Source organism: Neoarius graeffei, chromosome 9, assembly GCF_027579695.1.
Source record: "Neoarius graeffei isolate fNeoGra1 chromosome 9, fNeoGra1.pri, whole genome shotgun sequence".
NCBI lineage: Eukaryota > Metazoa > Chordata > Actinopteri > Siluriformes > Ariidae > Neoarius > Neoarius graeffei.
The window spans coordinates 89,625,278-89,641,591 of record NC_083577.1 but is presented as its reverse complement, the minus strand read 5'-3'; the positions used below and the strand labels follow the sequence as shown (position 1 = coordinate 89,641,591).

The 16,314-nt window shown below is 41.9% G+C and overlaps 1 long non-coding RNA gene across 2 annotated transcripts in view; it reads left to right on the top strand.

Annotated features, from left to right (window-relative positions):
- LOC132891390 (uncharacterized) overlaps positions 1 to 16,030 on the top strand; it is a 90,544-nt gene extending 74,514 nt beyond the window's left edge. Inside the window, exons 2-3 of one of the 2 annotated variants that reach the window (XR_009655318.1) lie at positions 13,719 to 13,794; positions 13,893 to 16,030. This is a non-coding gene — a long non-coding RNA (uncharacterized LOC132891390). Of the gene's footprint in view, positions 1 to 13,534; positions 13,795 to 13,892 lie in introns of those variants that run through there. The other variant, XR_009655317.1, reaches the window with a different exon arrangement.
- The last annotated feature ends 284 nt before the right edge of the window (positions 16,031 to 16,314 follow it).

Sequence of the window (16,314 nt, the reverse complement as noted above, 5' to 3'; positions counted from 1 at the left end):
GGGCTTCGTCCAACCACCTGTCGGTTGTCTGCAGAGGGTCGGGAATTTGTTTACCTTCAACTGTCAACAAGGACTTGTAGTCATTTTTGACAGCTTGTCTCTCCTCATCCTTCATTAAAACGCATGGTAAGTTCTGGACTGATGCTGCATAGGCAAGGGCAACCAGTTCTTCTTTACGTTTTGCCCTAGTGCCAGTCGTGGTCTTGATTGTCACAGGCAGTCCACGACGACTGCAAAACCATTTCAAATCGTCAACTTTCCAAAGTTTAAACTGATCTAAATCGTAGTTGGCAATACTGCTTTCCGCCATTTTGAAGTGCTGTTTGGTAGCCAAAAAAATTAGCAATCCCATAATGCACTGCGTGGGCCGAGATTCGCAATTCGCTTATTGTTCATCCTTGGTCAGGATGTTTAAGAGCCAGAAACCTGATACCTGCCTCATTATTTGAGTCATCCAACTTCAAGAATTAATCTTTGCTGTGGAGTACAGGAAAGGGAAGTACAACACAGTTCCCAATGCCTTCTAACAAGTGCCTTACGATCAACAAGACTCTGCCAGACCTACTTGTACCACCTTCTTATATGGCAAACAATAAACCATTTTGAACTTGTCCATCATGTATGAGGTCATATGGAAGGCCCAGCAGATGGATGACAGGATTCAACAGTTGTACCAGTCCATAAAGGAATCTGCAGAGATTACCATCAAAGCCACCTCAAAGTTCACCATTTTGGGGAACAAAGTCTTCATTGTGGTCAACGTCCATTTAATACCATCTATCAGGTGTATAATCCTACATCTTTGCATCCACAGCTTCTGAAACTCTTTCATGAAGACCCACTGGCTGGCCATCTTGGATGGTTTAAGACCTTTAAGAGATTTCACAGTCTAGCTTACTGGCCAAACCTCAATTTAGATGTAAAACAACATGTGCAAAACTGTCAGGTTTGCCAGTGTTATAAACCTGATAGTAGATAAAGGAAAGGCAAACTGTGGTCCACTGACCCTGGCAGAAGCTAGATGTTGATTTGAGAGGACCGTTTCCTCGGAGTTCTACTGGAAACATATACATGCTGGTCTTTGTTGACTATTACTCATGGAAGGTTGAATTATTTGCCCTGAGAAAAGCCACCACAGAGTCTGTTACCCAAATATTCATACTAGAGCTTCTGACTTGATGGGGTGTGCCAGATTACATCCTTTCTGACTGTGGCACTCAGTTTGTATCTTCTGTGTTCATGGTGTATACTGTACAAGAAGGAAGATGTAACCCAGAAACTGATTACTACCTATCACCCTCAGACAAATCTAACTGAGAGGATTAACCAAACTCTTAAAACCATGATGGCCTCTTATGTGGGTGACAATCATAAAAACTGGGATAAACATCTTTCCAACTTTTGGTTTGCTCTAAATTCAGCAGTCCATGAATCCACAGAAGTGATGCCAGTGGAGCTAAACATCCTTCATCCACTCAAAGAACCTTACACTAGATTATTTAGCCACTTATAATTGTTATACTCTGTCTCTTGGTCTCTCTGTATGTCTGTATGGGTATCTGTTTTTCTGTCTGTTTTACTTGGTCTGTCTCTCTGTCTGTCTAAGATAATATAAAATGTATTGATCCCAAAGAAAATTATTGAATTTTTGTCTGTCTCTGTCTGTCTGTCTCTCTTGATATTTCCGTTCCTGTTTCTGTCTCTCTGTTTCTGTATCTCTCTATCCCCGTATATCTGTCTCTCCATTTGTCTGTTTATCTCAATGCCTTTCTGTCCCTTTCTTTGCCTGTCTATCTTTCTGTCTATCTTTCTATCTCTCTTTTGGTCTGTCTCTCTGTTTATCTGTTTGTCTGTTTATCTCTCTCTCTCCATATGTCTGTCTATCTCTCTGTCTGTATCTCTCTGTCTGTATGTCTGTCTATCTCTCTGCATCTGTCTGTCTATCTCTGTCTGAAAATCTCTCTATCATTATCTGTCTTTCCGTCTCTATGTTTGTCTGTCATTCTTCTCTTTCCATCCAGATAGATAGATAGAACTGATCATTTTGAACATCAGTTCTATCTATCTATCTATCTATCTATCTATCTATCTATCTATCTATCTATCTATCTATCTATCTATGAGTGTTGCTGTGTGATGTCAATGGAAATGAAGTTAAGCAGCTCCCCCTGGTGGCTGACGCCTAGAACTGTTTATCACCTCATCATTACTGTGACTCCTGTCGTCTCATCTCATCTCATTATCTCTGGCTGCTTTATCCTGTTCTACAGGGTCGCAGGCAAGCTGGAGCCTATCCCAGCCGACTACGGGCGAAAGGCGGGGCACACCCAGGACAAGTCGCCAGGTCATCACAGGGCTGACACATAGACACAGACAACCATTCACACCTATGGTCAATTTAGAGTCACCAGTTAACCTAACCTGCATGTCTTTGGACTGTGGGGGAAACCGGAGCACCCGGAGGAAACCCACGCGGACACGGGGAGAACATGCAAACTCCGCACAGAAAGGCCCTCGCCGGCCACGGACCTTCTTGCTGTGAGGCGACAGAGTTAACCACTACACCACCGTGCCGCCCCGACTACTGTAGTATGCAGCATTTTTTTTTCAGCTATTATTATTATTTGGACTGCTCTGTAATTGTGCCATTGTGTGAGTTATGCCACAGCAATCATATACAGTCTGCCATAAGTATTGGCACCCTGCATGAAAATTGAACATTCTTCTCTAACGTGAACAATATATGCAACCAGGTATTTCACACTTAAACATCTCAGTTGGTTGTAGATCATCAGCTGAAGTTTTATTTTAACCACAAAATCATCTGGTTTAAAATTATCTGCACTCCTACAGATAATGTCAGATGAGTTCTCAGTGCTGAGGTTCTTCCTGTAATATTTTATTGAAGATCTTGCTCCAAGTCAAGTCAAGTCAAGTTTATTTGTATAGCGCTTTTAACAATAAACATTGTCACAAAGCAGCTTTACATAATTTGAATGACTTGAAACATGAGCTAATTTTATCCCAATGAGCAAGCTCCACACCTCCATGCAGATCATTTCGAGGTCTTTGTAAAACTTTGGTTTTTGTTGCAGTGTCTCTGGAACTCTTAATTGCTAGCCTGTTTAAAATTATTCTTTATGCTAAAGAAGCTTAGATATTTGTACATCGCTTTTATTCATAGCTTAAATGTAGGAGTAAATTTCCTCAGTGCCAAGAACTTTTGGCATCAAAATTTTACTCTGATCTTCTCACTTTGATCTAAAATAATCCTGGAACTTAGAAAATTTCATGATACTATCAGTCTTCGCAAGAATTACAAAAACAGCCCCAACGTATCACTGATCCTGTGTGTGTGTGTGTGTGTGTGTGTGTGTGTGTGTGTGTGTGTGTGTGTGATGAGGACCCACAAGTCATAAACACTCCACTACAGATATGGTAGATTCCAGACATTTCAGAGTAACACACACACACACACACACACACACAGAGAGAGAGAGTGCGAGAGTGCAGGTTGTAATGCATGCGATTAGGTCAGATCTAAATGTGTTATGAGCAGTTCAATGTGAATAAACGCTGATTAAAGACCAAACACACCACAGCACCTGTACAGGCTTGTAGTACTTGAGTCTGACTTGCGCCCAAATTTTAAGGACTCGTGATTTAACTTGGACTTGAGCATTGATGACTTGGACTCAGACTTGTGCATTAACTGCATTTGGACTCATAAATTGGAGATGAGGACTTGAATTTTTAAATTTATTTTTTGTAATGTGCCATAATAATTTGGCATAAGCTATTTATTTCTCCATTAATTTGTATACTAATTTTGTGCAAGAGAATGCACATTCACCTGTTCATACATCATGTTCAGGAACACACGGGCACACACACACACACACACACACACACACACACACACAGCACTGTGCTGGTTCTCTCTCTCTCTCTGCTCACCAGCTTCTCTGCAAGCACACACATAAAAACAAAACACATATTAGTGGATTGCCAGTGATTAAACACAGTTGAGAGTCATCACATTACCTGCTAGTTCTACCTGACTCCTACAGCTGACATGTGATCACACCCCCACTGCCACATACCCCCACCTCTTGACTTAGGCTAGAGAGCTATCTGGCCTGCAGCTGACTCCCCCTCCTGGTGGGAGAAGTAATCGACCACCACCATCTGCACCCCCAGCCTGTGGACCACCTCAAGCTTAAAGGGCTGAAGCACCAGATACCAATGATTGTGGGTTGACATCCTTCATGCATTGCAGCCTCTGGAGTGTGGTAAGAACAGAGAGTGAAAGGGCATCCCAGCAGGTAGTACTATAGAGTGAGGACCACCCATTTGGTGATCAGACACTTTTTTATCATGCTGTATTACAGCAATGGATGCCCCTCCCCCTCTATCACCTGGTAAAAGACAGCCCCCAGCTATCTGTCCGATGCATCAGTCTGCAAGACAACATGGAGAGAATACTCAGGTGAATGCAACAGTGGCCCACATACAAAACTGCCTTTACTTGGCAGAAAGTCAATTTACACAGCTCATCCACTGGACTGGAGCTGATGCACCCTTTTTAGTGAGGTCAGTCAGTGGGCTGGTGATGTCTGAAAAATTAGGTACAAACCTTTTATAATAGGCAGTCAGCACCAGAAACTGTCTCACCCCCTTTTTGGTCTTGGGTCTCAGGCAAACTGCAATCACTGTAGTCTTATCAATTTGGGGCTGCACCTGCTGATGACCCAAGTGGAAGCCCAGATACCATACTTCCACCCATCTAATTGCACACTTCTTTGAATTTGCTGTGAGTCCCACTCATCTCAACAATCTCAGGACAGCCCTCAGATGTTGTAAAGGCCGCTGCCTATTATTAATGTAAATGATTGTCATCGAAGTATGCAGTGGCATATGCACTGTGTGGGTGGATGATTCTGTCTATGAGTCATTGAAACATGCTTGGGGGTCCAAACAACCCAAAAGGAAGGGTGATAAACTGGTGGAGTGGAAAAGGCTGTTTTTCCTTGGGGCTTTGGAATCAAGGGGATCTGCAAATATCCCTTGGCTAAATCCAGTGTTGAATAAAAGGGACTTGTGCCAAAGTGATTGAGTGAGGCATCGGCTATGCATCAAATTTAGACACCAAATGGGCTTTTCTAAAGTCCACACAGAAACCGACTGACGCGTCGGACTTGGGAATCAAGACCACTGGGCTTCTCCAATCACTATAGGACTCCTTGATTACCCCCATAACAAGCATGGCCTTGAATTCATCCTGAATCATGTTTTGTTTGTGCTTAGGGAGCCAATATGAGCAGCTGAGTACCACCTCCTCTGGAGGAGTCTCAATGTGGTGCTCTAGGAAATGAGAGCAGCACCTTCCCAAGTGGGATGGATACCGTCCCGCCCTAACAGGCCAGCAGTGCCCTCAAAATGAGCCCAATTATCTATAAAGCCCACACTGTTTTCAGAGCACTACCTGGACAACCAGCAGTTCAGCAACCATAACCTGCTGTAAGCTACATCGCAACGCTGCATTGGGATGGGGTCAGAGCATACTACAGCATCGGACATTGCCTTCGCTAATTTAAACACCTCTACAAAGTTACTCTTAGTAACCTCAGACTGACAAAGGCATATATCATTAGCACCTGCATGGATAACTATCTTTGAGAACCTGTGCTTGCCTAGGACCCTAAGATTACCTGCTATGTCTGGCACCCTGGCTCCCGGTATACACCTGACTAAAGCTGCTGGTGCCCCTAAAAGCTGAGCTAATTTCATGTGCCATATGATAGAGTCCCCATAACCAGAGCTCTTTCAGGTTTCTCAGCGGGTGCATCACTAAGGAGAGCAAACCTGTTTGACACGTGAAGTGGAGAGGAGTGGTGCTCCCGTGGGCGAGCCTCAGCGGTAGCTTTGGCTCTACACTTATGCTGCCAAGCCGTCACCCATTTGCCTCGCTGTAAGGGCTCTAATGCCAGAGTTGGGGGATTACTAACTCCACCTCGGGCATCCAGACTTTCCCCTACAGAAACTACACTGTGCTCATTCTCACTGACCTTCTCTAAAGCCTGGATACATGCTTCTAACACTATGATCTTCTCTGTCAGAGAGCTAACAAATCTGCACTTATCACAAATAAAGCTGTCACTAGCAACGGAGGAAGAATGACTAAACATTCTGCACTCAGCACACTGAAAAGGCTGAAGGTGTGCCATGATGAAAAGATTCATGTACCTTAATTGAAGAGCTGTTGATATTAAAGCAGATCCGATGTGGATGGCCACCACTTGTGGTCTTTACACAGGAGGAGAAAAAGAAAGCTTCCGGTCTTGGCGTTCTTCCAAAAAAAGAAAAAAAAAGTTAAAAGGAAAGCGAAAGTGGAAAGTACAAAAAGGAAAGTGAAAGTACAATAAAAAATGAAGAGGATACTGGAAAATTATTTGTAGAAAAAATTATAAAGATTTGTGACTGATGCAAACACTCGCGGAAAGAAAGACTCGTCGCAAACAACTCAGAAACCAGGAAATGCGTAGCACAGAAGGCGCATGCGCCAACTCAACTCAACACTTTGCATCAACAGTAGCATGTTTCTTTAATGTTCCTCCATCACCGCTACCATATCTGTACAGTGGTGCTTGAAAGTTTTGAACCCTTTAGAATTTTCTATATTTCTGCATAAGTATGACCTAAAACATCATCAGATTTTCACACAAGTCCTAAAAGTAGATAAAGAGAACCCAGTTAAACAAATGAAACAAAAATATTATACTTGGTCATTTATTTATTGAGGAAAATGATCCAATATTACATATCTGTGAGCGGCAAGAGTATGTGAACCTCTAGGATTAGCAGTTAATTTGAAGGTGAAATTAGAGTCAGGTGTTTTTAATCAATGGGATGACAATCAGGTGTGAGTGGGCACCCTGTTTTATTTAAAGAACAGGGATCTATCAAAGTCTGAGCTTCACAACACATGTTTGCGGAAGTGTATCATGGCACGAACAAAGGAGATTTCTGAGGACCTCAGAAAAAGCGTTGTTGATGCTCATCAGGCTGGAAAAGGTTACAAAACCATCTCTAAAGAGTTTGGACTCCAATCCACAGTCAGACAGATTGTGTACAAATGGAGGAAATTCAAGACCATTGTTACCCTCCCCAGGAGTGGTTGACCAACAAAGATCACTCCAAGAGCAAGGCGTGTAATAGTTGGCGAGGTCACAAAGGACCCCAGGGTAACTTCTTAGCAACTGAAGGCCTCTCTCACATTGGCTAATGTTAATGTTCATGAGTCCACCATCAGGAAAACACTGAACGACAATGGTGTGCATGGCAGGGTTGCAAGGAGAAAGCCACTGCTCTCCAAAAAGAACATTGCTGCTCATCTGCAGTTTGCTAAATATCACGTGGACAAGCCAGAAGGCTATTGTAAAAATGTTTTGTGGATGGATGAGACCAAAATAGAACTTTTTGGTTTAAATGAGAAGCATTATGTTTGGAGAAAGGAAAACACTGCATTCCAGCATAAGAACCTTATCCCATCTGTGAAACATGGCGGTGGTAGTATCATGGTTTGGGCTTGTTTTGCTGCCTCTGGGCCAGGACGGCTTGCCATCATTGATGGAACAATGAATTCTGAATTATACCAATGAATTCTAAAGGAAAATGTCAGGACATCTGTCCATGGACTGAATCTCAAGAGAAGGTGGGTCATGCAGCAAGACAACGACCCTAAGCACACAAGTCGTTCGACCAAAGAATGGTTAAAGAAGAATAAAGTTAATGTTTTGGAATGGCCAAGTCAAAGTCCTGACCTCAATCCAATCGAAATGTTGTGGAAGGACCTGAAGCGAGCAGTTCATGTGCGGAAACCCACCAACATCCCAGAGTTGAAGCTGTTCTGTACGGAGGAACAGGCTAAAATTTCTCCAAGCCGGTGTGCAGGACTGATCAACAGTTACCGCAAACGTTTAGTTGCAGTTATTGCTGCACAAGGGGGTCACACCAGATACTGAAAGCAAAGGTTCATATACTTTTGCCACTCATAGATATGTAATATTGGATCATTTTCCTCAATAAATAAATGAAAAAATCAGAAATCCTCAGAAATCTCCTTTGTTCGTGCCATGATACACTTCCACAAACATGTGTTGTGAAGATCAGACTTTGATAGATCCCTGTTCTTTAAATAAAACAGGGTGCCCACTCACACCTGATTGTCATCCCATTGATTAAAAACACCTGACTCTAATTTCACCTTCAAATTAACTGCTAATCCTAGAGGTTCACATACTCTTGCCGCTCACAGATATGTAATATTGGATCATTTTCCTCAATAAATAAATGACCAAGTATAATATTTTTGTTTCATTTGTTTAACTGGGTTCTTTTTATCTATTTTTAGGACTTGTGTGAAAATCTGATGATGTTTTAGGTCATATTTATGCAGAAATATAGAAAATTCTAAAGGGTTCACAAACTTTTAAACCCTACTGTAGCTGTCTCAGAAGTCTGTCATTCTCCTATTGTGATTTTAGATGAGTGCCATCTAAAATCTAAAATCTAAAATGAGTGTGTGTGTGAGTGAGAGAGAGCGAGAGAGAGAGATTGATCAGAGGAAACGGGGCGATACTGTCTGTTTATCTGGTTGATCAAAGACAAGGAGACAACAGTCCCATCATGCTTTGCGTCTGGCTGAGTGACAGGCCTTCATTACGTCTCTGTGTTTTACTACCAGCAGGCAAAGACACAGACTGGAACATTCCTCACCACGCGGGGTTTGTGTGTGTGTGTGTGTGTGTGTGTGTGTAAAGTGATCCCCATTCCAATACTCAGCAGCCAAATTAGGAGTTTCTCTTAATAAATATATCGCATGTGTGTGGGGTTTTAGATACCGTCATTCTCTCTCTCTCACTCTCTCACTCCATTCCTCCCTCAGTCTCCAGCTACGCAAGGACGAATTCCTGGAAAAATCAGAGCCTGCACTGACTTGCTGAACACAAAGGGAGTGTGTTCCTGTTCTAAACAACACCTTTTTCCTTTCAGATGAGTAGAAGAGAGAGAGATAGACAGAGAGAAAGACAGATGGACAGACAGACAGATCCACAGAGCATGTTTAAGGCCAGTGGAAGTTAAATCTGAGACTCTTTGTAATGCTAATATAAATATTTAAACTCAAATTCAATGCCAGGGTCAGAGTTTGATGATTATAATTATATGATTATCTGAAACTGATACACAGAGGCCACACCTCCTTCACTGAGACCTGTCAGTCTCAGTGAAGGAGGTGAAAGAGGTATGGCCTCTGAGGTAAAGGAGGTGTGGTCTAATTGCTTTGATTTTGAGATTTTCTCTTTTAAAATCTGTGAATCTCTGTTTTAAAAATAGCTGCATGACTTTCAGCAAATATACGTTTCACTTTAACACGCAGCTATCAAATGTGTGGCATCTGTCATACAATCCTCGCTTATGTCTGAGAGGAGGTGTGGCTTAGAGGATGGTGTGGCTGAGAAGGTGAAAGTGCTTGAGAGGAAGCATGGTTGAGAGGAGGGTGTAGCTGAGAAGGGGCGTGTCCTAGAGTGGTGTGGTTTCCTCTATTACATCTTGCAAAACAAAAAGTGATATAAAACATATATTTGTTTGTTGTCGCTCTTTCTCCTTCTGCTCGTGAGACGTGTCTGGTGTGGACCAACTGACGTTTTGTGAATTCTGGTTTAAAGTCCAGATCATGGACATAGTATGTGTCAGCAGAGTGACATGAATATTTGGAAATAGACAAACATCAATTGGATGGATTTATGTTTAATGCTTTGTTTTGTAGCTAGCTAGCTCATGCTAAATTTGCTTCAGACAGTACATTAACACCAATATTTTATGAGATTATTCATATTGATTGTGCAAACATTCGGGTAAATCTGATTGGTGCGCTGACGGGAATATGTCAAGGTTTATATCCTGCGAGCTCGAACACCATGTACAATACAATACTGCTCCTGTAACATTGAGCATCACCACAGAGGCATGACTACGAATTCTAAAGGTTTGTAAAAGATGAACTCATGAGCCAAAGCACAGAGCAGACATTTTATTTCAACTTTCAATACAAGTCAGGAAACTTGCCTTGTGGGCTTACAGTTCTTACTGAGCGACAGAGATATTCGGTAACTCCCATTGGCACTGAGCCAAAAACAATATGGCCTCTGAAACAAATCAGAAAATAAGCTCATATAATAATAGTCTACTGCAGCTTTGGAAAATGTAACCTCCGTCCAGGAAAATAATAAGTAAGAGACACCTGTTATTTTTTATTCTTTCCTTTTTTTTTACTGGAACATCAGGACCCCGGGTGTCATGCAGTTTTACACTCCCTGAAATGTTCGAGAGAGCGCTCATAAATTCAGTGAGTTTCTGTGAATTTTAATGCACAGCGAGTGATCATGTAAAGGTCAAAACGAAATCATACGACCACATTTTTAAAAATGATATTTCTCATATGAGACTCCAGGACTTGGCTGAGAGCCATATAGATAAGCAAATAATAAAACACTCAATAAAACAAGTTGTGCTGTTAGAGTAAAACAATCAACAGTGGTGTGGTGTGATAAAGTACAGTTACTGTATTCTTACCACCCAGGAGTTCCTATAACTGGATGTCCCAAGTACTCTTATACCATAGCAAGTTAATGAAAGAACATGGCATACTTTTTTATCTGTTTATACTTACATTTTATTGTTCTCTCATCGGCTTCATTTTTTTTCTCTCTTTTGATGTTAACAAGACAAAAGACAACACAGCTTGTCATGTCACAGAGAAACCATAAAGTGTAAACACCTCTATTCAGGAGATGTGGGAAAACTTAAAGCTTTACCTCTGACTGTTCCAAAGCGCTGACTCTTTCCATAAATCTTAAAGAAATAAAAATGTTAGATCTGCTGTACACATCCTTGTGAATGAGCTACTACAGAAAGTGATAACATTAGAACAAGTGCATTAATATAAACCTGTGATTTGGAACTGTGCTACTGCCAGAGCTGCTGTTATACAACCCCGATTCCAAAAAAGTTGGGACAAAGTACAAATTGTAAATAAAAATGGAATGCAATGATGTGGAAGTTTCAAAATTCATATTTTATTCAGAATAGAACATAGATGACATATCAAATGTTTAAATTGAGAAAATGTATCATTTAAAGGGAAAAAATAGGTGATTTTTAAATTTCATGACAACAACACATCTCAAAAAAGTTGGGACAAGGCCATGTTTACCACTGTAAGACATCCCCTTTTCTCTTTACAACAGTCTGTAAACGTCTGGGGACTGAGGAGACAAGTTGCTCAAGTTTAGGGATAGGAATGTTAACCCATTCTTGTCTAATGTAGGATTCTAGTTGCTCAACTGTCTTAGTTTTTTTTTGTCGTATCTTCCGTTTTATGATGCGCCAAATGTTTTCTATGGGTGAAAGATCTGGACTGCAGGCTGGCCAGTTCAGTACCCGGACCCTTCTTCTACGCAGCCATGATGCTGTAATCGATGCAGTATGTGGTTTGGCATTGTCATGTTGGAAAATGCAAGGTCTTCCCTGAAAGAGACATCGTCTGGATGGGAGCATATGTTGCTCTAGAACCTGGATATACCTTTCAGCATTGATGGTGTCTTTCCAGATGTGTAAGCTGCCCATGCCACACGCACTAATGCAACCCCATACCATCAGAGATGCAGGCTTCTGAACTGAGCGCTGATAACAACTTGGGTCGTCCTTCTCCTCTTTAGTCCGAATGATACGGCGTCCCTGATTTCCATAAAGAACTTCAAATTTTGATTCATCTGACCACAGAACAGTTTTCCACTTTGCCACAGTCCATTTTAAATGAGCCTTGGCCCAGAGAAGACGTCTGCGCTTCTGGATCATGTTTAGATACGGCTTCTTCTTTGAACTATAGAGTTTTAGCTGGCAACGGCGGATGGCACGGTGAATTGTGTTCACAGATAATGTTCTCTGGAAATATTCCTGAGCCCATTTTGTGATTTCCAGTAAAGAAGCATGCCTGTATGTGATGCAGTGCCGTCTAAGGGCCTGAAGATCACGGGCACCCAGTATGGTTTTCCGGCCTTGACCCTTATGCACAGAGATTCTTCCAGATTCTCTGAATCTTTTGATGATATTATGCACTGTAGATGATGATATGTTCAAACTCTTTGCAATTTTACACTGTCGAACTCCTTTCTGATATTGCTCCACTATTTGTCGGCGCAGAATTAGGGGGATTGGTGATCCTCTTCCCATCTTTACTTCTGAGAGCCGCTGCCACTCCAAGATGCTCTTTTTATACCCAGTCATGTTAATGACCTATTGCCAATTGACCTAATGAGTTGCAATTTGGTCCTCCAGCTGTTCCTTTTTTGTACCTTTAACTTTTCCAGCCTCTTATTGCCCCTGTCCCAACTTTTTTGAGATGTGTTGCTGTCTACGAAATTTCAAATAAGCCAATATTTGGCAGGAAATTTCAAAATGTCTCACTTTTGACATTTGATATGTTGTCTATGTTCTATTGTGAATACAATATCAGTTTTTGAGATTTGTAAATTATTGCATTCCATTTTTATTTACAATTTGTACTTTGTCCCAACTTTTTTGGAATCGGGGTTGTAGAAAATTAATCAACAGCTTCTCTTCTGACCAATCACAATCCAGAATCAGCAGTGCTGTAGAGTAATAAGATTGAACACCTTGTAATGCTCATTTAAATGTACTTTATTTCTTTGTTAAACAGCAGGAGAACACTAAAGCACATACTGTATAGAAGGAGAGAACTGGGGGGATGATGGCAATCAAAATGAACTTCCTCAGGGTTCTTTCACATCTGAGTGAGATGGTTCTCGGTCCACTTCCAAGTCAGCTGAGAAAAACTGATTAATCTATGAATCAAATCAGTTCACTGCAGTATGAGAATCAGAATTGCAGTTTTGTTTTTGTATGCATTTTTTGAGCTGCTCACATGAGCTGTGAGATGGAAAAAAAATCTGGATCTGAAAAACAAAATGATTGAAACAAGTTATTTGCAGTCTGAAAGTATTGGAACAGCAAGGCTAGTTATTTTGTTATTACTTTACACTGAAGACCACTGAGTTTGAGATCAAAAGATGAATATGAGATGATAGATCAGCTTTCATTTCCTGATATTCACATCTAAGTGTGTTAAACAACTTAGAACATGGTATCTTTGGTGGCAGACCACCCAACTTTAATCTGATCAAAAGTATTGGAACATATGGTATTGAAGTAAATGACATTTAATACTTGGGTGTGTATCCCTGGATCAACCGTAGGTGCTAAAGAAGGCAACTGGACTTGCTTGAAATTCTTGAAGACATTTCACCTCTCATCCAAAAGGCTTCTTCAGTTCTGTCTGATGAGTGGGAAGTCCCAGTTATCAGATGAGAGGTGAAACATTTTCAAGAATTTCAAGCAAGTTCAGTTGCCTTCTTTAGCACCTATGGTTTATGATGACCTGGATGACTGAGAACCTTCATAGACATATCCCTGGATCAAGCTGGTGACCCACTAACATCAATGTGGCAGCAGGGGCATGGTCAAGTGTCGGTTTATGAATGGAGGATGGGGCCAGGGAAGGTGAGTGGCAAAGTGATCTCACCTGTTGTTAATTGAAGTTGTGTGTGTGTGTGTGTGTGTGTGTCTGTCTGTTTCAGTGATGGCTAAGGGTTGATAAGGAGAGGGAGAGCAGAGAGGTGGTGTCTCCTGACCAGAGCATGTGTGTAGAATAAAGTAAATGCTGAAAAGCTAATTCAAAATTAACAAATGGTGTTAAAACATCATTACCTACCTACCTGCCTGTCTGTGCTTCGGTATTCCACCCACCTCAGGGACATACTACAGTGGTGCTGAAAGCCAAGGATACGGAAGGGAACCACCCATGGAGTCCTCCCCACTCAAAGACCTCATCCATGCTGTTGCCACCACCCAGCAGAACCAGCACCAAGCTCTAATCACCCTCTGCAAGGATGCTTTTCCAGGCTTGTATTGCATCTTCTTTCAGTAGTTTTTTGTTTTGGGGGGGTTTCTCCCTTCAGTCTCCCCTTCAGGAGGTGAAATGCTGCTCAGTTGGTTTAAGGTTTGGTGATTGACTTGTCCAGCCTAAATCCTTCCACTTTTTTCCCTAGATGAAGTCCTGGGTTGTGTTGGCAGTGTGTTTTGGGTCATTGTCTTACTGCATGATGACATTCCTCCCAAGATTCCAAGATTAGATTGGATGGATTTCTCTGTAAATTGTCAGACAGAATGTTTCTGTAGACTTCTGAGCTCATTCTGCTGCTATCATCATGAGTTCCATCATCAATAAAGATTAGTGAGTCTGTTCCAGAATCAGCCATGCAAGTCTAAGCCATGACACTACCTCCACTGTGCTTGACCAGTGAGCTTGTATGTTTTCAATGATATATAGATTCTTTCTTTCTCCACACTTTGGCCCTTCCATCTCTTTGGTAGAGGGCAATCCTGGTTCCAGATCTTTTATGGCTTATCCCTATATTTTTTGTGAATTCAGATCTGGCCTTATGATTCCTACTGCTGATGAGTGGTTTACATCTTGTGGTATGGCCTCTATATTTCTGCTCTCAAAGGCGTCTTCGAATGGTGGATTGTAGTACCTTCACTCCTGCCTTGTGGAGGTTGTTGATGATGTCACTGACTGTTGTTTTGGGGTGTTTCTTTACAGTGCTCAAAATGTTTCTCTCATGAGCTGCTGCTGTTTTCCTTCGCTGACCTGTTCAATGGCTGGTTTGCTGTCGCCCCTCACATGTCCACTCGGGTTTGTTGACGGTGGAGTGACTGGCCATTTTATGTACCAGGGCTCCCTCATGTCTGTGTTACCTTCTGGCTCTCCCTTTTAGTTATGCTGTCATAGTTAGTCTTGCTGGAGTCCCTGCTTGCACTCAGCACAAAATGTACATTATTTTTGACCATTAGGTGACACCAGGCATACCCAACAACCTGTATCCTCCCCGTCTCTCTCTCTCTCTCTCTCTCTGTCAAGTTACATGTCAATCCTGAGACACCAGTGGTGCTGACCTCTTCGCTCCTTGGATCTACCTGATCCAGCCTGATGCCCTACTTCTGGCTGGAGTCTCATCACATCACTCCTGTGGAGGACGGCCCCATATGGACAATCAAAACATGCACTTAGAAGACGCTCTGGACACTTAGTTTTGCTATGATGGCTGGGGACTACAATCAACATAACTTTAGGACTGCAGTTGTCATGAACATTTTTACACTCAAGTTTCCATCAATAAAGAGTTTATAACTTCAACAAAAAAGACTTCATGTTAAAACTATAATGAATTTCCTGGTTACACAGTTGTACTTTGTGACTCTATAGGAGACAATTATAGAAGCGAGTTATTTATAACCACACAATCTGTTATCACCCAGATGAGGATGGGTTCCCTTTGAGTCTGGTTCCTCTCAAGGTTTCTTCCTTGTGTCATCTGAGGGAGTTTTTCCTCACCACAGGCTTGCTCATCAGGAACACATTTAATCTCACCTCATTATCTCTAGCCGCTTTATCCTGTTCTACAGGGTTGCAGGCAAGCTGGAGCCTATCCCAGCTGACTATGGGCAAAAGGCGGGGTACACCCTGGACAAGTCGCCAGGTCATCACAGGGCTGACACATAGACACAGACAACTATTCACACCTATGGTCAATTTAGAGTCACCAGTTAACCTAACTTGCATGTCTTTGGACTGTGAGGGAAACCGGAGCAAATCCACGCGGACATGGGGAGAACATGCAAACTCCACACAGAAAGGCCCTCGCCGGCCACAGGGCTCAAACTCGGACCTTCTTGCTGTGAGGCAACAGCACTAACCACTACACCACCGTGCCGCCCAGGAACACATTTATTAGTCCAAATGTTTACAATCTTCATTTTTCTGTAAAGCTGCTTTGACAATGTCAATTGTTAAAGAAACTATACAAATAAATTGGCATGATTTGACATGGTTATAAGTACACCTATGGTTTCTTTCTTTTTTTAGGACATTCCAAATTATTGTGTTGGCTGTGCCCAAGTTTCCCTTTTTTCTCAGCTTCAGAATTTCTTGATTTTCCCCCATAGACTGCTCTCTGGTCTTTATGTTGGTCTATCCATTTCAACAACTAATGCATCTTCACAGGTGAAGCCTCGGGCTCAGAGCAATAGTAGCTAGTTAGAGTTATTCATTGTTTAAACAATCTAACAGGGCTACACCTGGGCAACAAGAAACATCTGTCACTCACATGTTCC